Source organism: Heterocephalus glaber, unplaced genomic scaffold (genome assembly GCF_053883595.1).
Source record: "Heterocephalus glaber isolate CG9 unplaced genomic scaffold, H.glaber_assembly_v1.0 deba00000281, whole genome shotgun sequence".
NCBI classification, from domain to species: Eukaryota; Metazoa; Chordata; class Mammalia; order Rodentia; family Bathyergidae; genus Heterocephalus; species Heterocephalus glaber.
This window is the reverse complement of record NW_028258139.1, coordinates 486592-510014: the sequence shown is the minus strand read 5'-3', so window position 1 is coordinate 510014 and position 23423 is coordinate 486592. Positions and strand designations below refer to the sequence as shown.

Here is a 23423-nt window from a genome sequence, read left to right as displayed (position 1 = left end):
TGTATGAGCATGGAAATGTCTATACTAACAGCATGTCTTTGTAAACTTCCTGTATAAATCAGTCCCTAAGAAGATTGTTAACAGTAGAGCTTAGCTGAAATCTAGAATTCCAAATGTAGTATCAAACATAAAAATAAAGCAGATTTTCACAGGGGAACATCCCATCATCTTCTAAATTGGTGCTCAGTGAATATATATAATCATTTTTCATTGTGTTGTAAAGTTCGAGCTGTTCCTGCAGATAATTCATTGTTCTGTTACCTTAACTAAAAAACCAACTATGTGGAATGCTAAAGAGATTAAATCATACCTCTAGCATCTAATCAAGTGACCTGTTGGCTCATGGACTGCCCTTGGAATGAAAGGTTTTAGGGTTTTTGCTGGCTCTGTCTGAATTTTTAGCAAGTCAGAATATGGTGAAAGATCCACTTTTCAAGTTCTTGCCCTCCATTTAGTCTTTTCATCAGTGGTCTTCCCTAGTGATCATTCACTTTTTTTTGTTTATTCAAGGTCTAGATTCTGCCACATTTACAGGGAAATTACCTGAGTAGAATAAGGTAACTTACTTCCTCATCTATCAAGGGCAGATTTATGTTTAATCTTTCTCTTGCAACATTTGATGCTATACTGGCTCATTTTGTTGATAATATGCAGATGTATATTGACTTACCATTCTCCTGAGTGACTTTGCCTGAGATATACCTAGAGGAACCTTTCTCATTCTGGCTTCAGGTTACCTACCAAGTCAAAGTTGATGCTTATTCCTATTACATTCGTGTTCATGACTCTATCACTGATTGCCTCACGTCTACCTAGTATGGATGTGACTGTTAATGCTACAGCTTCTGCACCAAGTTTCCTTGGCCTAGTCCTATGGAATTCTAGAACAAACCACTATCTACATTGTGTAACTTTGGGCAAGTCAAGAACTTACTGATTTTTTTTCTCTGTTGAAAATCTTACATTATTTTAAAGATATTTATGGATAGGTTTAAGCATAGAAGTAGTAAGAGCTAACAAGTGAAACTTATGCAATCATTGAGAAATTTGAAAGGTACAGAGTATTGATATGATTCAGGTAAAAGAGAGAGAAGATAATTTGGAAATTCTTAATACATTATGATTCCATTCATCTGGGTTCAATGTATTTCAGCTAACCCTGTGTGGAATGTAGACTCATCAATCATTGTTGATATCCAAGTTTTCTTTTCCTGGTATCCAGATTCCTACAGTGGTTGTATTGATTTTCTTCATACTGTAACAAAGAAGGCCAACAATTATCACTAGAAGAGCAGTAGTCACCACTAGAATGGCTGCCACTGATTCAGATTGCTGAGAGGTGTTGCGTTAGAGAGCCAGAGGGCAGTACTCACATACCAGAGCCCAAAGCTGAGGTTATAAATCACTCAGGAATACCTCCGGAGCATATTGCCCTAATTTTACACTTTAGATAGTAGCAAAATAGTCTCGGACATAACCCCTAACTCCTAGGACCCCTGGGCTAAGACTACTGTCCCTTGAGAGACCATAATCTGTAGGGTAGGGCGAATGGTCTGCTTTATCTGCTTCATATGTGTTTAAGAGCCATTCATCTGGGCCAGGGATTTAGCTCAGTGGTTGCACTGCCTGCCTCGCAAGCACAAGGTCCTTAGTTCGATCCCCCGTACCAAAAAAAGAGCCATTCATTCTTTTACTCCCTCTGAGCAGAACAAGCTCTTTCATACAATAGATTCTAGTGAGGAGCAGGCAGAAGGAAGGAGGTCTTTGTTTATGACAGGTATACTTTTAGATAAGCTTGGACTTCATCTGACCTGAAGTTTTCTGTGACTGTTTCTCAGTTAATAGCATGTGAGTCCCAGAGATGGCCTTTGAGATGGCCCTTTCTTATAAGTGATTTTACAAAAGGCTGTTGACAATATTTAGCTGTTGGAAGCATGAGTAGAAGGGAAATTGTTAAAATGCCTATAAGATGGCATGTAAGTGTAATTGAATTGAGAGAAATATTTTATTTTATTTGTACCAGGGATTGAACTCGGGACCTTGTGCTTGTGAGGCAAGTAGCAGAACCACTGAGCTAAATTCCTGGCCAGAGAGAAATATTTTAAAAACTAAAATATATGCTTTTTCCATTGGAAATTTAGTATGCATTCATTAAAAATAAATTTTAAAACCCCTAAAAATGAAATTTAAAAATCATCCAGAGTTGTATTATTTAAGGTCAATCTCTTTTCTTGGGTTTATGAAATGATTATGATCCCCTTAAATAGCTTTGAATTCTTCTCTTTTTTATTTATTATTGTAAAGAATTTTTCTTTTAACAAATTCTTTACATCTTTGCTCAAAAGGTAAAGATGCTTTTTGATATTGTTGCATTCTTCCCATCCCCCCTTCATATTCCTCTATTTTTATAACCTTTATTGTCTTGTAACATAAAATATGTTTGGATTTATAATTCACTAATTTGTTTTGCTGAGTGTTTGTATCCTTTCCTAGAATCTAAGCTTTGTTCGGGGGCTTTGAGATGTGTGGCATGCGGTAGACAGTCACTAATCGCTGTAGACTAAAAGAGCACTTCTGGAGATGTTTTGAGGTGTACATGTTTTCCTCAGAATTTGAGGAGGCTGAGCATGCTGTTAGGAGTTGGCCGCCCCCAGTGTGGTGCTGCACTCTTGGGACGCTGTGTGTTGGAGGCCAGCCTGGGCTACATAGCAAGACCCTGTCTCAAAAATTAAAAAGAGAGAAAGAGGGCCGGGAATTTATCTCAGTGATTCCGCCGCCTGCCTCGCAAACACAAGGTCCTGAGTTCGATCCCCACTGTCAAAAAAAAAAGAGGGAGAGATAGAGACAGATAGACAATAGACAGAGAGTTGAAATAATGTCCACCTCTTAGACAGTCCACATCTTGTTCTTATTGTCTCTAGTTGACATAGCAACCAATTCTTTAGACCAGTTAACTTTAGTAGAGTTAATTTGGGCATAGAAAAACAAAACAAAACAAAACAAAAATGATTTGCAAATTAGGTAACCCCAGGATCAGAACAGGCTGTGAGAGAGGACTCAAATCAACAAGGGGGTCTGACCACATTTATAAAAGGTGACAGTAAGGCCCAGAGACACCTTGATTGGGTAGGGTACCTCCTGCAGTGAATGCAAGCTCAGTTGCTCTGTTCAAACTATGTGTTTGTTTGGTGTGTTCAGCCTAGTACGGGAGACTAGTTCAAGTTAGTAACCTCCTGCACAATTGTAGTTGGCAGAGTTCTGTTGCTTTTGATATGAGCAGTTTAGGGGGAACAGTGAAGAGAAAGCCTGAAACAATGTAAGAGGAAGGGCTGGGAACATCAAGTATGGAAGACCTTTGAAGAAGTCTTGATACAAAGTTCAACACCGAAAGGAAGCCAAGTAAGATTCTGTGTGCTCAAGATGGGCAAAATAAGGGGTTGGTTGTAGCTCCGAGGTAAAGCAATTGGGGGGGAGGGAAGGAGGGAGGGGGGAGAGAGGGAGAGGGAGCGAGAGAGAATGGGGATAGTTCAGAGAGGAAGAAGTTGATGATATAGTGCATTGAGAAATGGTAGGCTCCAAGGCACAAACAGAGGGAACGAGTGGAGAAAGTTCCAGGACTAAGTCATCAGGCTCCTTACCCACGTGACACTGCAAATGGTGACGTGGTGGCAGAGGAGTATATACAGGGGTAGAGATGGTTCTACCCTCATTGCTTTTTTTTCACAAGATTGGTGAACAAGAGTTGTGATAGAGAGGAGGTGTTGTGGATCTGAGTGAAGAATAGAAGTTGGGTAATAGCCACTTGGGAAGGTAGAGAATGGATACACAAGGGAATTGTGGGCGATCGATCACCTGGAAGCATTGAGGGTGTGGTCATGAAGGCAACACACAACTGTGAGGTTGGATTTTTCTGTCCAGCCATGTTGGGCTCATAGGTGTAGGCCTGCACAAGGTGGAAAGTTGGATTTACTTCTGACAGACACAATGTTTTCAAGGGAGGACCGGCAGTAGTATGTATGCCTGGGAGTCAGTTGACATGGAATCTGGAAAGAGGATGGGAAAGATATGCCAAAGAAGCCATAAATTGTTTCCTCTAAATGAAAAGGTGAAAGCTCTTGACTTAATGAAGAAAGTTTTAAAAATCACAGGCTGAGTTTGCTGAGGTCCATTATACAAATGAATCTTTTTTTTGGTACCAGGGATCGAACTCAGTACCTTGCACTTGTGAGGCAGGTGGTAGCACCACTGATCTAAGTCCCTGGCCCACAAATGAATCTTCTACCTGTGAAATTGTGAAAAAGGAACAAGAAATTAGTGCTAGTTTTTCTGTTGTACCTAAACCTGGGGTAGTTAAGATACAGTGCATACTGAGTACTTAGTTTTGATGGGAAGGACATTAAATTTGTGAATGAAAAACATGAATAAGTATTCATGTATAGGAAAAAGCATTTCACAGGGTTTAGTATTATCCACAATTTCAGGCATCCGTTGCGTCTTGGAGTATATTTCCTTAGGATAAGGGACAACTGTGCGTGTATACACAGATACACACACACTCACACTTGCTTTAGTAGGCTTTCCATACATGGAGACCCCCATGGAGACATCCATCTGCTCTTCGATCTAAGCCACAGCCCCAGAACAACCTCATGAGAGCCTCCCCCAGTATCACTGGTCTGGCAGGGCACATGGGCAGCCCGCCTCTTCATAACGCTCCTCCTGACTCCATACACTTAGGGACCCACCTTTTCTTTCTCTATCTCTCTTTCTCTGACACTTGTCCCCAGTCTTGGTGGGCCAGATGCTGCCAGCTCTTTCTGTTTGGTGGAGGAGATGACCCCTGAGTAGAAATAATATGCATATGTTCAGAGAGCCAGCTTCTAGCAGCTAACATTCCTGTTTTGGTGATGGATCCTCAAAACTAAAATATAAGGACCTTGAGGACAGAGGTGCACACTTTATGCCTGAATATTCTCCCCAACTGTGAGCACAATGTTCTCAATATAGTAACCTTCCAGTAAATATTTAGGAATTCTTTCTCCCAAGGATTGTGCCTATAGGCAAAACATATGCCTGAGATAACTGGATCAGGAAAAATGGAAAGAAAGCATGGGAAACTTTCTACACTTGTTTTTACTTAAAGTTTAGAGAGAGGGAGACTGAGAGAATAACAGCTCATGTATAGAAATACCATTATTATTTTTATAAATTTTGTATTGTATTCCAATTCCTCTTAAGAAAAGTTGGTGTATAGTCATTCCCTAGTACTCAGGTGAAAGGTATCTGCAATGTTTTCATACCAAAAATGGTGTGTTCTGATTTCACATTACCAAGGAAGTATTCACTGACTTCACTGACTCTTTTCTGTGTCCTTCGGGGCTGGGGTTCAGGTTCAGTTCTCTGAGTTTATACAGAAGCGAGGTGGTGATTTCTCCTCAAAAGGCAAAAATCTGTAAAATTATAGCCCAGTGGCAGAAAGGAAATAGGATGTCCCTAGCGGGTGGGATGGCAGGTCCTATGGAGGATGTGACAAGGAAAATTCAATATGCTTATTCGTCCAAGAGTTCCTTTTGAATGAAGAAACAGAATTTCTTAACTGGCCTTTATTTGAAATTAGAGTGCTGATTTGTAAGAGCCTCTCAATTTGAAACTAATGACATGTTAGAGGTGTATTAATGAACCCATGTTAAGGGAAACCACAGAAGAATCAAGGCTAATAAAAATGCCAGCTATTTTAGATCTTTTCTTGACCACATAATGACCTGCATACATTTTGTGTGCCTCTAGTATTCACGACAATTATATATTTTTAGTTTTCTCAATGTTATAAGACAATAATCATCAGTACCAACAAATAAGTTTTTTTTGCCTGAAAAGTTTACATAAAATTTTGACAATATTAAATTTGCAAATATCATGAAATATATTTAAATAAAAGCCAAAGGCTAAAAGTAATGCAAAAAATACTAAATTCTAATGGTTGACAATTAATTTTGGTATTGTAATCAAAGTCAGTGAAGAGGCATTTCAAAATCTTTAAGTGACCTGAATCTTTATCTGGAAGTTCCTCAAATATAGTAGTTGAGAGTCAAAGAAGTTTAGAAAAATAGAATGTAAATTTTTTGATAGTAACACACCACAGAAAAACATTTCAGCCAGCAATTCGCTGTGTATACATTGGTGGTTCCATAAGAGTATGTGATAATATAATCATCACAGTGGTATCATAGCCATCTTATTTTCTTTTTTTTTTCCTATTAAATTCTTTCATTGGTACATTGTAGGTATACAACACAATTACATTTCTCATTGGGAATTGTACCTTTACATAATGCATCTTGGTTCTTTTTTTTCCCCATTCCTAGCCCTCCATTCATGCCCTCCACCCTTCCCTATTTACAAAGACTTTATTTCCATTTTTTCCATTTCTCATCATTTGTCCTTTCCCTTCTTTCCTTTCCCCTGCCCCTCCCACTACCCCTACCCATTTGGACCTTTTCTTCCTATTTTGCGTTATCGATTATTCATTCTAATCATTGGTACATTTTAGGTATACAATATACTGACATTCATCATGGGAAATTTGCACCTTTACATAGTCTCTCTTGGTTCTTATTTTTCACCCTTGCCCAGCCCTCCCTTCAACCCCTCTATTCCTCCCTATTTACAAAGATTTTGTTCCTATTTTTCCATTTTCTCATATTAATCCCATTCCCTTCTTTCCTTTCCCCTAGCCCTCCCACTTCCTTCCCCTTTGCCCCTTTTCTTCCTATTTCACATTACCTATTATACATTTAGTCCTTATTTACACTTTCAGTTTCTCACACCAGAGAAACTATTCAGTATTTACACATCTGTGTCCTATTTATTTCACTTAAGAGTATCACATCAATGTGCATCCACTTAGCTATAAATGTCTCTAATTTCTCATTTTTGATGGCTGAGTAGTACTCTATTTCATAAAAAACCACATTTTCTTTATCCAGTCTCCAGTTGATGGGCATTTGGGCTGTTTCCAAGTTTTAGCTATTACAAACTGTGCTGCTATGAACATGGGCGCACATATATCACTGTGGTATGATTCTTTTAATTCTTTAGGGAAGATCCCCAGCAGGGGAATAGTGGGGTCAAATGGGATTTCCAGTCCTAGTTCTTTGAGGCATCTCCATACTGATTTCCACAGTGCTTGCACCAGTCTACACTCCCACCAGCAGTGGAGCAGGGATCCTCTTTCCCCACAGCCCCACCAGCATTTGTTATTGGTTAATTTCATGATAGCAGCCATTCTTTCTGGAGTGAAGTAGAATCTCAGCTTTGTTTTCATTTGCATCTCTCCAATGACCAGTGATGTTGAACATTTTTTCATGTATTTATTTGCTATTTCTACTTCTTTGTGTGAGAAATGTCTGTTCATTTCAGATACCCATTTTATGATTGGGTCTTTAAATTTGGGTGGTCTGATTTTTTTAAGTTCTTTACAGATTCAAGATAGTAGACTTTTGTCTGAGGAAGAGCAGGTGAAGATATTTTCCCACATTGTGGGTTGTCTCTTCACAGTGCTGGTGGTTTCTCTTGCTGTGCAGAAGCCTTTCAATAAGAAGAGATCCCATTTGTTGATTGTTTGTGCTAGTTCCCTGGCAACTGAGGTTTTATTCATAAAATCTTTTCCTACACCGATGTCTTCAAGGGTTCTACCTAACCTCTGTTCCAACTGGTTCAGAGTTTCTATTTTAATATTTAGATCTTTAATCCATTTTGATTTTAGTTTAGTGCATGGTGAGAGATATAGGTCTAGTTTTAATCTTTGGCAAGTTGAAGCCCAATTTTTCCAGCACCATTTATTAAAGAGGCTATCTTTCCTCCAGTGAGGGTGTTTGGCTCCTTTATCGAAGATGAGATGGCTGAGTGTGTCTGGCATTGCTTCTGCATCTTCTAATCTGTTCCACTGGTCCTCAAGTCTGTTTCTTTGTCAGTACCATGCTGTTTTTATCACAGTAGCTTTGTAGTATAGTTGCAGGTTGGGGATTGTGATACCCCTTGCCATGTCTCTGTTACCTAGAATTGCTTTTGCTATTCTGGGTCTCTTCTTGTTCCAAATGAATTTTTGGATTGTTTTCTCAAGGTCTATGAAGTATGCTGCTGGGATCTCAGTTGGAATTGCATTAAATCTATATAGCAATTTTTGAAGTATGGCCATTTTCACTATATTAATCTTTCCTACCTAGGAGCAGGGGATGTCTGTCCATTTTCTGATATCATCTTCAATCTCTCTTTTCAGAGTGCCATAGTTTTCAGAGAAGAGGTCTTTGATTTCTTTCATTAGGATGATTCCTAGGTAATTCAGTTTTTTGGATGCTATTGTGAAAGGCATTATTTGCCATATTTCTCTCTCAGTGAGTCTGTCATTTGTGTAAAGGAAAGCTATTGATTTTTGTGTGTTGACCTTGTAACCAGCTACTTGACTGAATTTGGTTATTAAGTCTAGAAGACTTTTGGTGGAGTTCTTGGGTTCTTCTATATACAATATCATGTCATCTGCAAATAATGACAATTTGACTTCTCATTACCTATCTTTATTCCTTTTATTTCTTTCTCTTGTCTAATTGCCGTGGCTAATGTTTCCAGAACTATATTGAACAGGAGTGGTGATAGTGGACATCCTTGTCTTGTTCCTGATTTGAGTGTGAAGGATTTCAGTTTTTGACCATTTAGTATGATACTGGCTGTTGGTTTTTCATAGATGGCTTCTATACCATCTTATTTTCTGTAAGGACACCCTATGATGTTTCCACAACAACAAATTTGCCTAATGATACATTTCTCAGGACATATATGTGGAGTAGGGAAACACATTCACAGAAAAAACTGTAAATTTGTCTCTTTTGCAAATGAGTTAGGGGATGAAGGAAGGAATGCTGCTGGGGCTGCCTAAAATATAGCCCAATAAATATAATAGTGGCAATATACAATTAATCAATCCATCTATCTCTACTGTGTTTGGCCACAGCAGGTCTCTTTTCTTTTGCTATGATTCATGGTAACTGGCAAGCCAGAAGGATAACTGGACCTAGAATGTACACCCTTATTCTCCTCTGGAAAATGAGGAAATGGTTGGTTGGCATAAGATCAGGCACTTCATTCAAGTGTTTTAAGAGAAATATTTCCTTTATTCATTTTTGAAATATGTCTTAATTACCTACCATGTGCCAAATACTGACCTAGCACAGCAGAAACAGGAGCAAAAGTTAGCAAACAACACAAAAATATCTGCCTTTATACAACTTACATTCTAATGGAAGGAAGAAGAGAAACTTTTTTTTTTGGTACCGGGGATTGAACTCAGGTCCTTGTGCTTGCGCAGCAGGTGACGAAACCACTGAGCTGAATCCCCAGCCCAGAAGAGAAACTTTTAGTGAGGAAAACACACAGTGCATATGATTATGAAAACAGTCTGAAGAAAAGATATAGGAGGGGATGGCATAGGGCATTCTGGGTGGCATGAAGGAAGTATTTTTAAAATGTCTCTGAGGCAGTGATTTTGGGGAGTGTGTGACATGTGAGTTTGAGAAGACAGAGGGTTGCAGGGCAGGCCCTGCACTACATGACCAGGAGAGGCAAGAAGTCAACATGCCTGAGTCAGAGTCAGTGAGTTGGTGACAAGCAGGGACACAGACAGGACTGAATCTGGAACCGTTTGGTAGGTAAGACCAAAGACTGACATTTCCTTTGAGTGACACATGGAGCCACTGGAGGGTTTTGAGCAGGGTTGTGGTGAGATTTACATTTTAAAAGGATCATTCAAACTAAATATTAAGAAGAGACTTCAAGAATGAAAGGATAGAAATTTTCCATAGTTCTAACCAAGAAAAGATGATAACTTAAGACAGGATGAAAGTGGCAAAAGTGGTAGAAAGTGATCAGATTCAGGATGTAGTTTGAAGAAAGTCAATCGCTTCTTGGCCTTTTGGCTAAGATCAAGTGTTGAAGAAAGAGTCAAGACTAGTTCGTGGACTGGATGTGGGGTGTGAGGAAAGACAAGAATCAGGATGATACTGTGTTTGGCCTCAGGAAACATAGTCATTTAATGTGATGGACAGGACTTCAGAGAGAATGAGCTTCTGAAAAGGAATACTAGGAGCTGTGCATTTGGTTACAGTAAGAATGAGATGTTGATTTGACTCTCTTCTTGCATGGCATGAAGCAGGACTATATTTCCTGGCCTCCTTGGAGTTGGCCTGGCCTTGTGGCTGAGTTCTAGCCTGCAGAATGTGAATGCCAGTGTTGTGCATCACTTCCAGACATACCTGGTAAAAACCTCCCAAGCTCAATGCTCCATGCACTTTTCCCACCCTTTGAGAATTTATAAAAGAAGAAGGCAGTCACAAGATAGGGATCCTGGTAAGCAAGTCCAAGGCAACCTGCAGACTAGGCTGGCTTATAGATTTGGAGAACAAGACATAAACTTTTGTTGGATTAAACCACTGAGATTTGGTGGTTTATCTGATATAGAAGTTCTTGTCATACTAATTCATACAGTATCCAGGTTGGGCATATACATTTGGGAGTCATCAGCTTTATTGATGGGGCTTACAGTTACATGAGTGGACATGACCCTCATAAGAATGAGTATTGGTTGGAAAAAGAAGGAGGCCAGTTATTGAGTTTTGAGGGGCTTCAAAATGTATTTATACAGCAAGTAGATGAGAATGAGCTAGCAGAGAAGCCAAAGTGGCCAGGGATACAGAAGGACAACCAAACAGCTATGATATGAAGGAAACCATTTAATGCAAGAATTCAAAAAGTGGCTACCTGTAAAATGAAGCTGCTAAGTCAGAAAATAAGTCATTGGCTATTACATTATCAGAAACTTACGTACTTTTGTGGAAAAGGTGACTTTGCCATAAAATATAATGCAGTCATGAAAATTAGGAAACTCTAGCATCTTAAAAAGTAATACCCCTTACTCGAGGAAAGGAGAATGATACAGCAAGTTTTTGATCTAAAGAATAAGCCAGTGAAATACTCATTTATCATTGGTTACCTTCTGTTGGCCAAACATTTCTTCTTCTTCCTTTAAGAACAAGTGGAATTTGAATAAAATAGCTACTGTCATTTCTCCTGATGCTTTGTTTTGTTCATGGTGGTGTTTTTCATCAAGAATATAAAGGACTGAATAGGTGTTTAAATTGGAAAGCAAGAATGAGTGATTGTAGTTTGAATCCTTCATCCTGTTTTGTTTCATTCTAAGTGACATGAGATGCTCATAGGTTATTACTTTACAAAAGTGTTTAAATGAATCTATTTTTCCACTTTGCTCTTTCTTGCTTCACTGTGCTTTATTTTTTAAAATCAGGAAAGTCACTGTGGGAATGTTGCTCTGAGAATTATAATGAATTACAACAAAAACTGTTTGCATTCACCTTGGGAAACACTGGTCTACTCACTCTGCTTCATCTCGCCTATTTGCTATAGTTTTTGTCCACACTCATATTGTTTTGGAGTCCTGAGCCTGTCCTATGACTATCAAGATCATGGTAAAGCTGCATTTAGAACATCTTGATACATTCATGGACTTTTCATGTCTCCTCTGCTTTTCCCTGAATTACCTCTCTTAGCATGGCATTTAACCAGAGGCTCATGCACTGCACATGCTAAATCTACCAATGAATCTGTATCCAATGAACTGATTAACTGTGGTCCTGTGTAAGAGTCCCCTGGCAAACTGCAGGCCCACAGAAAATCCTCTTTATGTGTGATAGACTGTTTCTTAATGAGAATTTCAGAAATGGGAAGTTCTTTTAAAATCACATTCCTTTAATAATGTTTTCTAGTCCAGTTTATGTTCTTTATAGATACATATCACATAGAAAAGTCTATAAAGAGTAAGCAGTAGGTGTTTAGCATGAACTTTGAAATATTGACATGATTTTTTTTTTCCTTTGGTACTGGGGATTGAACTTGGGACCTTGAGCTTACAAGGCAGATAGCAGAAATGGTGAGCTAAATCCCTAGCCTAATATTGACATGATTTAAAGTTCTTCTATCATGAGCCATTTATTAATGTCTTCATATATAGTTTGAAATATAAAGCTCATCTATCTTATTTCCCATGACCTCTGTGCTGGACAGATACCTGTGGCTTTCTGAGCCTTTTGGCCCGTATTGGTTTCTTTTTATTTTGGTATCAGGGTTCGAACTCGGGACCTTGTGCTTGAGAGGCAGGTGGCGGAATCACTGAGCTAAATCCCCAGCCCTCAGTATTGGTTTCTAACTGCCCTGTTTCCCCTGAATGTTACAGGAAAGAAGGTGGGAAGGGCAGGAAAAATGGCAATAATGTCTGTCACTGGTTTCATCCCTTCAAAAAGATTGAATTTGAACAGTAAATGTCAAAGGGAATATGAAAGTCATCAATTCAGGGTGACCAAAGGACATCAACTTGTTGCTTCCTCAAGGCTTTCTGTGCTTTATGTTGTTTCCAATATGATACCAAGAGGATGAGGCTTCAGTATCAGGTTGACTCTTTCACAAAGCTTTCCTGCTGGAATGGATCCCCATACTAGGTGGGCAGTCTTTTTCCTTTGTGCAAAAAATACTTATTTTTCCCCTGTGTTCATCTAATCACACTATTGATTTCAGAGAAAGTGATATTAAGCTTTTTTCAATTAAAAAAAACCTGAAAGTGGTAAAGTATCAAAATTAAAATGTACCCTGTTCAGAATTTCAGTATAGGACTTGAATTAGGATATTTAGGTAGGTGAAAAGAAAAGAAGTCAGTGTGAGCAAGGAGTTCTACCTACTGCTAACCAATATTGAGTCTTCAAAGAATAATCCCAGTGAGCTCACGTATCTTGACTCTTGCTTAACTTTTATTAATCTGCCACTTTATAATGTTGCATAAATAATGAATTGAATAATAAGTTATTCAAGTAACTTATTCTCTTAAGCTCCGATAAAATAGTTGCTCTTCTCTTCTGAGTTCCTATTCATGTTCTTTATATTATTCAACTAAAAGTTTGCAGCATATTCCCAAAAAAGCCCTTCTTTGATTGTGCCTAATGAACAAGCTGAGATGTAAGATATTGTGGTGGGCAGGATAATGCATCTCTTCTCCCCAAAGATGTCCATACCCTAATCCTAGCAACCTATGACTACATGTAGTTATAAAACAAAGGGACCGAATGATGTGTATGGAAGTAAGGCTGCTAAGTAACTGATTTTAAAGCAGAGATAATAGTTTGAATAATACAAGGTTCAATATAATCCAAATGGTATTTAAAAGGAGAACCAGGAGGCATAAGTGGGGAGGCAGAGGGCTGCCATAGAGCTAGTTTTGAGTACGGAGGACGGGGGCCATGAGTTAAGTAATGTGGGTAGCTGTTGCACCTTTCAAAGCAAGGAAGTTAAAGGCTGTCCCTTAGAGCCTTCAGAAGGAGTACAGCCTCCCTGACACCTTGATGATAATCCAGCGTGACTCATCTCAGACTACTGACCTACAGAACTGCAAGAAAACAACATTGTGGTGTTTAAATTCCTAAGTTTATGGTAGTTTGTTACAGCAGCAGCAGGAAATTAATATGGATACTCATGAGACATACACATTAATCACCTTTAATATCTACTGATTGCATTAATCTGGAGAGCATAAAGACCATGGGCTCTGTGGAAGCGTTTCATTCAGTATTTTAGTTAACCTTCTTGTCCCTGAGATGCAATACTGAACAACTTAAAGGAGGAGAGATTTAATTTGCTCATGGTTTCGGTCCCTGATTGGCTGGCACTAAGGCAGAGATATCACGGCAGAAGAGCACCTGTCAGGTGTGCTCTGCCACTCCCTGGGACGAGTCACAAAGCCAATCATGCCGACACTTCACAGTAAGCACCACAGTCAGCTGAAAATGCAACGCTCAGAGTAGCAATATTTCCCCCAGCTTGGGTTTCTGAACCTCCTGAGTGTGCATATTGGCAGAAACTTGGTAACTGGCAAAGAGTGAGACACACAGTCCTTGGTTTGCCGGTCAGACTACAGAAGGTCAGGGTCTCTCAACTTTCCCTTCCTGTCAGTGTTATAATTTCCGGTCAATTCTTCTGTGGTATCTTTGGTATCAGATTACTATATACCTTCTAGAAATTAATATTTTTCTGGAAATGTCTAATATATTTACTTTATATATTATACTCTTTTCTTTGGATAAGAGCAAAAAATTAGCTGAGCCTAATGGCACATGCTTGTAATCCCAGCAGGAGGCCAAAGCAGGAGGATTTCCTTGAGTTTGAGGCCTGCCTGGGCTACATAGTGAGTTCAAGTCCAGCCTAAACTACAGGATGTTAGAGTTTCAGCCACTTATGGAAATGGTCAATGTTTCAATTATTCGGAGAGCCAAATATAGATGGGTTTACCCTTTGAGTTTCTGTTGCCTGGCTGGTCTGGCTAGGTTTCAGAATTCAATGTGATTGGTGTCATTTCTCCTTCTCTGGCTTTGGAACATGATTTTCATCAGGCCAGGGGATGATGGCAGTGTTATGTCAAACAAAATTTTGCAGCTGGAACAAATACTTTTGTCACTCATGTTACTAGATAACTTCTTCTAGTTCTGGAACTCTGAGTTACTGCAGATGTCACCCATGCTCTCTCCTGCTCTGATTCCCCCATGCACTCAGCTGATAAGTGCATTTATATTAGAATTCCCTTCAAGAGGTTCCTCCTAGCACTGTGGTGGGATTAGTGTGGCTCATACACACTGAGCTCCATTCCTGATTCTAAAAATACTTGTTGTTAGCATGAGCTTGCTCTGTTCTAGTCTGTTCTGTGCCACTACAACAGAACACCTAGAACTGGATAATTTATGAAGAATAGACTTTGTTTTTTATAGTTCTCGAGGATGAGAGTCCAAGGTTAAGGAGTTTGCATCTGGCAAGCATCTTCTTGCTTAGAGGGTATACATGAAGAAGAGAAAAAGCAAGGGGGAGGGCTGAACTCATTCTTTCATTGCCCACCCTCACAATCACTAATCCACTCCAGGTATGAAATCAATTTATTCACGAAGGCAAAGCTCCTATGACTTAGTCACCTCTTGAGCCCCTCTCTCCTTCAATATTATTGCATTGGATTAAGTTTCTAAAAAATGAAGTTTGGGTGACAAATTCAAATCTTCCTTACTTTCTGCCCTGATTTCTAAGTTTTTCCCTTCCTCTGTTGTCTTGCACTTCATGTACCATCATGATTTTATGCTTTAATTGTGTTGTTCTCTTTTCTTGGACTTCCCTTCTCTACTGTTTTTCCATCATTTTCCTGGTGTCTTCATGGAACAACTGACTTTCAATCTTACGGTGTTTCCTTCATCTCGGCAACCTCATTGCTTGGCAGTTCTAGGGATATTATAAAATGTTTGCTAAGCTAACATAGGTACAATTATAATGCCAAGAACAATGCCTTTTCCCAAAAAGTTCTGGCTTGTAGGGCAATATCACTAGTGAAGTATGTAGATGCTTAAGGCAATGACAAATTTAAATTTTCAAGTGAGATCATTTTTAACAAGGGAGACACTGAAAAAAATTATTTTATTTTGGGAAGAAACCCATCATATTAAGATGTTGGCCACCTAGCTTTTATAGATCATTTTATATTTAGAGTAAAAGCAAATGTATAAATGGTTCTTGAACACACCTAAAAGAAGAGTAAAGTTTGTTTCTCCATATCCTGCATCATTCTACTTCTGAATGACAAAAAGATGTTGCTTCCTCTACAGAAGGCGGGTGAGGAGCACATTTCCTATATCTTTGAGTGTCCAGGGTCTTACAAAGTCCTTGGCATAAGCCATTCAGCAATACTTGTTGAATGTTTAATTGAACTTTTCCTTCAGAAAAAACCAAAACAGGTTTCCTGTGATTTTCAGTTAATTCTTGCTTCCTTCCATTCATGATGTGATGGTTCCTTCTTTTAAGGTTTTGGGCAGTAATAGGTAAAGATAGGAAAGACAGGGGCTTTGACCTCTATCAATCCTATTTATCAGGTTGTCCAAGTAGTAACTGTATGTGCTCAGTCTCTCCTGGTTGACAGGATAATCCTGCACCAGTTAAAGTTACTTCTGGGATGATTTGTCATTCAAGAGGCTTATGATGGGACAGATTCAGCAGCACAAAACATCTCACATAGTGGCATATGGCACAGCATGATTATTCCACCAATGAAACCATGGCATGACCTGTTTGTCTCAGGATGTTTTCCAGGATCTCATTAGGAATCTCAAGTTCCTTCTGGAGGAAGAAGAAAATGAAAGACAAAGGTGACTAAAGCAATATGTATTTTAGTGGTAATATGGAAGACAATAATCTCATTAGTATACTTCAGAATTTCACATGCACATACACACTCTAATGTAAAATAGTATACTTCAAAATAACAAATTATAAAATCCTATAGCATTCTGTTCAGAATACATGAAAGATAACATTTTGAACATTATCACCATCTATATGAGATTTCTTAGGAAATTCAGGAGATGGTGGTCTACTGTGGATAATGAGAGATTTAAAACATTTTTTACCTACTGGGTGAAGAATCTGAAGACATTTTTATAAGATGATTAGGTTTTGTAACTCAAAGCTTTCATAGAAATTAGTTTTGTCAGCAGTCATATATCCAAATTTTGATTGCTATGGAGTCAACTTAAACAGATTATAAATAATATGAGAATAATACAAGCTTTAGCTTTGAAAGACCTGGTGCCATGGTTGAGGAATGTAGCTACTTGACAAATGAATGTTGACTAAAGTTTTAAATGTCCAGTTTTATAATTGGAAATTTTTGCTGACATAATTAAGATTTATGCTCGGTTATTCAGTAACTCAAGAAATCTTTTTGAGGCACTTTATTACATGTCCAGAATTATGTCAGGATACTAGTTCCACAAGGAAATTGCATCTCATCCAGAATTTTAGCTTTCTTAATGGCTAGGCCAATGTTGTGGAAATAGAGATAAAAAAGTACATCAGCATCATCAGAACAGAAATAAAGTGGTATACTTGATTAAGTTCTAGTTTTGGTTCTATTTATAAAGGCATGATCTCTTTAGTCATTTGTAGATGAGAAAGATCATACCAGTTTCTAAAGACATTTAAAACAAAAAGTAAATCAATAACATAAGTGTATATCCATTATGTGAATGGTACATGAAGTTCTAGAAACATTTAGATGTTCGAGGCCTGAAGACCCCTTTCTATTTGCTATTGTAGTCAGGGGAAATAGCTTAAGTCACTTAATAGTTACTTCACACTCTATAGATTGAATTCTTACTATCCATACACTGTGAGTTTTCTTCCTCTCTCTGAACTCAGCAGATATGAAATTGAGACTCTTCTAAAGCCTAAGATAATCACACATCCTCTAAATTACCTAATAAAATAAATCATAGATATGCAGGTGGCCTGTGACAAAACACAGATCTATATTGTCAGAATAAAGGAAGAAACTGTACATAGCTACTAATGTTTTTCTCTGGCACAGAGGACTTAACCTTGCATCATTTTTCAAGGAGCTCAGAAGGACCTTGTCTATAAATCCAGCCTCCTGGGTTGGGGTATGGACATTGCAATACAGATTAGATCCCTTTATTATGGAAAGAGTTCATGGTGTTGTCAGCTCTGCCAGCTTTGTAGCCTGCGCAGTCCCCTGCCTACCACCTTTGGAAGAGCTACATTTGAAAGGAGAAGTCCATACTCCTTTGCATATTCAGGAATCATGCACACTAGATTGGACACTGGTGTGTGAGTATAATGAGAAAGCCTCAGAGCCTCCTTGTAAACTCTGATTTTCGGATTCAAAAGCACAGCATAAAGTCATTTTTTTCAAAAGAAACCCATTTGATTTGTGATTGGCACCAACATTCACAAGGGTTGCCCCGCTAGACATTTGTAAATGTCTAAATTCTCAACTATGGACAGGCTTCTGACCTTGGTCTGACCTTATTTCTATTGGGAATCATGTATTTTCTGTTCATAAGCCTCATAGTATACTTTCATATTTATTGAAGATTTCTCCCACAAGGTACTTTGTTTCCCCACAAATATATAATGGTCAGATGATTTCATGAGATTCAGAAGCCAAGGGTGATGTTAATGGGGCTGTGGAAATACTGATCAGTTATCTCACTCACTGGCTAATTCACTTCTACATACCAACATCTGTCTCTGGCAAATTATCACAAGGCAAATTTTTGCTCAGATTATAAAACTGCAAATAATTTTCAGATAACCACAGTCAGAAATGTTAAATATATAAATGCCAGTGGTCTACCCTTCTTAACCACATACATTTTGATACTTACATTTCTAGGGATGCCCAACAACGTAGTTATGTATTAAGTTCCCACCTAGGGTCCATCTGAGACACAGCTGATTTTTCAGGCAGAATCGGAGTGTGGCAGCATATAGGAATATCACCTTTGAGTCTTCTAGAGGTAACCCATGCATAGATCTCCTATCAGCTTTGAAAAGCATGTTTCAAACTTGAGTTTGCTCCCTTGGGCCCTGGCTGGAACATACTGCTGGAAAGAGATGTGTTCTCTTTGTCATTCCTTGCAGGCAGCCCCTGGAGAGGGACTCTGGAATTTACATTATCAAAGACTGGAATTAAGCCCTTTGGTAGTAGTTATTTCTTAGGAAAAGAAACCACTCTCAGCAGTTTTTACAATGTCCTTAGGTTTTACCAAGGTTGCGCACATGCTTGTGCACATACAAATGGACAGGGAAGTTAGAGATAAAAGAGGTCTTCCAGGAAAATTGCAACAAAGCAGGCAGTGTCACTCCTTCCATTTATTGCACACATGGATAGCATCGATCATTTCATATGGAACATTTCATATCAGTAATTACAATTGTATTAGTAAGAGCAATAATTGTTATTACTATTATTACTAAACCAGATTTCCTGATTCTAGCCAGCAAAGGTCTTCTATCATTCTACCATGTACTCTCCTTGCAAAATATCTGGGATTGTGGACTATGGCGGAGAAAAGATTCCTGAGCTGACCATCAGCATTAAGTCACTTGGGTTCCCAAAAATGAGTCATGTGGCTTCAGAAAACTATCTCAATATCTCTTGACTTCCACTTCTTCATATATACAGACAGACCAGGAAATAGAAAGACCTCGAGAGATCTCCACCTCACATAGCTCTGGTCTACGTATCTGAAAATCACTGCTCCTACATGCCCCATCTTACTTCAGGCTACTGACTACTACTATGGTTTCACCAGCTCAGCTCCTTCCAAAGATAAGCCAGTGCCACCCTCTCAGTAGCACAGAATTTCAAATGTCCACTTTTCGCCTCTTGTTATTGGAGAGTGGTAAGGTAAAGTGGATTTATCTGATCACTGGGGAAATATGAATAATAATAAAAACCTATCCTATGTTTTCCCTGAAAAAATAGACAAGAGAAAATGGGCTTGCATATAGTAGAGCAAACTAGAAATCATGGAATTGCTGACTGTTGCAGAGTAATAAAACCTGCATTTTTTAGTAGAAAATATCCTGATAATAACCGTGAGTTGAATTAATGAACTACATTTGAAATATCTATCTTATGTACTAAAATAAGGCAGGTTAGTTTTCCTGAGATGGTTCAAATACAACTCTACCCAGTGGCAGGAGTATAACAATGTTCCATCTATTTGTTTACTCACTAATCTTGCATTAAGTGAGTGTCTGCTATGCGCCAGTGCTGCCTGGCAAGACTTCTCAAAATCTCTTTCAGGTTTAAAGTTTAGCAAGAGGGATGTTGTTTTACCCTCCAAAACAGGTCACTGCTCTTATTTGCAGTTCAATATCTCCTTGTGGATTTCTACCAATTAATGGCTTTTGTGCCATGCTGCTGATCATTAGAAAGTAATCTGTAGTCTAAAAATGATTGATTTTTAAAATCTGAAGTTTAAAACATTTTGTAAAGAATCAGGGATAAGTTTCAGCTTTGCATTCAGCTCTGTCAAAGGCACAGCTAACTGGAAGTAGGGTATTTATTCCCTACATTTTCACTGAGAAAGTGTGTGTGCTTATTTGTGCTACTATGGTAATAATACAGGTTTTCTTTGACTTCTTGGATGTGCAGCCATAGCACAGAATGGATTGTGATAAACTGAGAAGTGTGGCTTGTATAATGAACTATTATAGGGAATCTCTCAGCTTCACCCATTTTTACTTGTATTTTATGCTATTTGCATTAATATCATATTATAATTATATAAATATGATCATATTTTCTTTTCAATCAAAGATGGAAATATTTAAGAAGTCCTACCAGACACTAGGATAACCAATTCTTTTAGAAGACCTTGATTATACTCATCCTTTTTGTGCAGTGATGTTTAAACAATATTATTTTATTATAATTATATGCATAATGAAGTATATCTTGATGTCAATACATGCATACTAAACTTTTTTATTTGAATCAAATACTGGTTCAAATGAACTTAATCATCTTAGATTGGTTAAGAGAAAAGATTAATGGATCAGAATGTACTTTATAAAGACCATTCATGGAATCATACCTTTCAGGATTTGTTGACTGTTAATCAGTTACGTATTATTTGCACGGGCATAGCTGCATGGATATACCTGTATGTAAAAGAACATGAGTTGGATGGATATCTAGCTGATATATCCAAGTCTTTGCCAAATAAAATAAATATGCAAATTTGATCACTGATGAAATCTCCCACTTTGGGAGTTTTTTTTTCTTTTGGTATGTCCATATATTTGTGAACAACAGTGTCATGTATTTTTGTGTAATTATTTCTGTCTATCCAAACTTTCTTTTTTTTTTTGGTACTGGGGATTGAACTCGGGTCCTTGCACTTGCGCAGCAGGCAGCAAAACCACTGAGCTAAATCCCCGGCCCAGCCAAACTTTCTTATTTACAAAAAATAAATTTCACTTTGCTTACAAATAATGAGAAGTTATCTGACAAAAAATCACAACAAACTTGCTAAACAGCAGTATTGATGAAAAATGCCAATATTTGATGGTATTAATACAAATTGAATTATGAACCCTTGAATAAAAACATTCACATAAATTTGGACTGAAGAGTCCTATTGGCAGGTCTTCTCTGAATAGATCTAAGATCCTAGAATGTCTCAAAAGAGTCCATTTGCAGTTCCAAGGAAATGAACTGAGTCTAATTCATCATCCCCACTCTGGTTTTCGATATTATCCTAGTAGTTAGGCTTGATTGTCAAGAAAGCATCTAGAGCCTCCAGATTTTGCTTTGCAGAATCAATTGACTGATTTCAGCATCACTGAGGTTTCTCTGTTGTGTGCGTCTCATTTTGGCCCTGAACTCTTCGGTGCTATCATCCCCATGTGGTCTCATGTGCATCTTACACGTGGTCCTTCTGAGGACTGCTCCACGAAACTCTCCGCCTTTTTCTCTGTGTGCTGCATTTTACACTCCTCCCCTCCCTCTCTCTTCTGTCCTCCTTTCTTTTTTTGTGGGGGGGGGTACCGGGGATCGAACTCAGGACCTTGTGCTTTTGAAGCAGGGGGCAGAACCGCTGAGCTATGTCCCCAGCCCTGTCCTCCTTCCTTTCATCCTCCCATTTATTGAGGATTTTTATTGAAATATTTTTAAGCAAGCCCACTACCTGAAAATATAGTAGGCATCTGATAAAATATGTATAGAGTTAATAAACAAATAATTTGTATTCACTTAGAATCGTCACCTAGGTGGCAGCATGAAGACTGAGAAGCAAGTAAGCCTTATATAGAGGCTGCTTCATCCTACCTGTAGGTAGGACATGAGGACAGCCACTTTGAGGGCTGAGTGGGGAGAAAGAGAAAGAGAGAAGCTGAGTGATAAACCTGGAGCTCTCGGAGGAGACTGACTTACTGGGGGACTGGAGGTATATGTAAAGCAGTGGGGCACAAAGAAGGTGAGAATTTCTGCACTTGATAATTTAAAACCCAGCCAGCTTAAAAGTCTCCCTGTGAATCCTTTTTGAACTTCATCAGACTGAATTAATTGCTCCATACTATTAATTTTCATAGCATTATGTTGGATCAAAATTACTAGTTTTTTCAGGGTTTTAATATGGAGAAGTTAAAACCTCCCCAGGGCTACGGTTTTCCATGACCCAGAATTGTCCTGTGCACACAGCATGTTGCCTACAGGTTATAATCCCTGGGCAGGTACTGTGGGCTGATCCCTGCTCAAGGATGTGTGCACCTGTCACTACGCTGTACATTTTTCTTTCTTTCTGTTTTTTTGGTACTGAGGATGGAACTCAGGACCTCTGGCTTGCCAGGCAGGCGCTGTACTGCTGAGCTACATTCCTGGCCTTGCTATACATTTTTCTTACGTCAAAGACATAAATGTGTGAGTATTTTAGGCTATCCTACAACATGGATCCGAATTTCTTGAGTGATGTCACATTTTTTATTAGAAAAATAATTGCAGACATGGAAAAGTTGCAAAGATAGTAGAATGAGTTCTGGCATACCCCACACATAGAATTCCTTCCTTTTAACACTTTACATGAATGTGGTATAACTACCAAAATTTAAAATGAAATACTTTACTGCTATTATCTTTTTTTTGGGGGGGTACCGGGGATCGAACTCCGGACCTTGACCTTGCGAGGCAGGCACCGGAACCACTGAGCTAAATCCCTGGCCCATTTACTGCTATTGTCTTAACATGAGCATGTTATAATTATAAAAATTTTAAAATCAGTGATAGTATAATTGATATATTATATGTAGTTAATGTAATTCATTGATACTGATATAATACTTTTAAACTATGGACTTCATTCAGATTTTTTCCACTAATATTCTTTTCCTGTTTTAGGATCCAATCAAGGATACTATAGATTGTCATATGTTTCCTTAATTTCTTCCAATCTCTTTAAGTTCCTCCATCTTCACTTGTGTTTTCTGACCTTGATCCTTTGGAAAGGTGCTGGCTGGATATTTGTTTGGGTTTGTCTAATATTTTCTTCTTATTATGCCAAGATCATAGGTTTGAGAGGAGAACACTGAACAGGTGATGTATTCTTTTCATCACATTATGTTAGGTTATGTGTTGTGTACTTGCCTTCTTAGTGGCGAGGTTAGCTTTGATCAGATGATGCTAAATGCCAATTGAGTTGTCTGCCAGACTTCTCACTTTACCACAAAGGTTATTACTCTGCCCTGTTCATCCTATGTTCTTTGTAAAAAAAAAAAAAAAATGACTAAGTCCATCCCATCCTGGAGGAAGAACTAAACATTCCTGCCTTTGGGCAAATGTTAAAACCACCACAATAATTAATCATATTTTGCTCATTTTTTTTTCCAGTGCTGGAAATCAAACTCGGAGCCTTGTTTGTGCTTGCCAGGCAGGTGCAACACCACTGAACTGCATCCCCAGCCAATTAATCATATTTTGA

At 38.4% G+C, this 23423-nt stretch overlaps 1 protein-coding gene across 3 annotated transcripts in view; it reads left to right on the top strand.

Annotated features, from left to right (window-relative positions):
• Positions 1–23423, top strand: part of Xkr4 (XK related 4) — a 445945-nt gene that overhangs the window by 59618 nt on the left and 362904 nt on the right. The window lies entirely within an intron of this gene.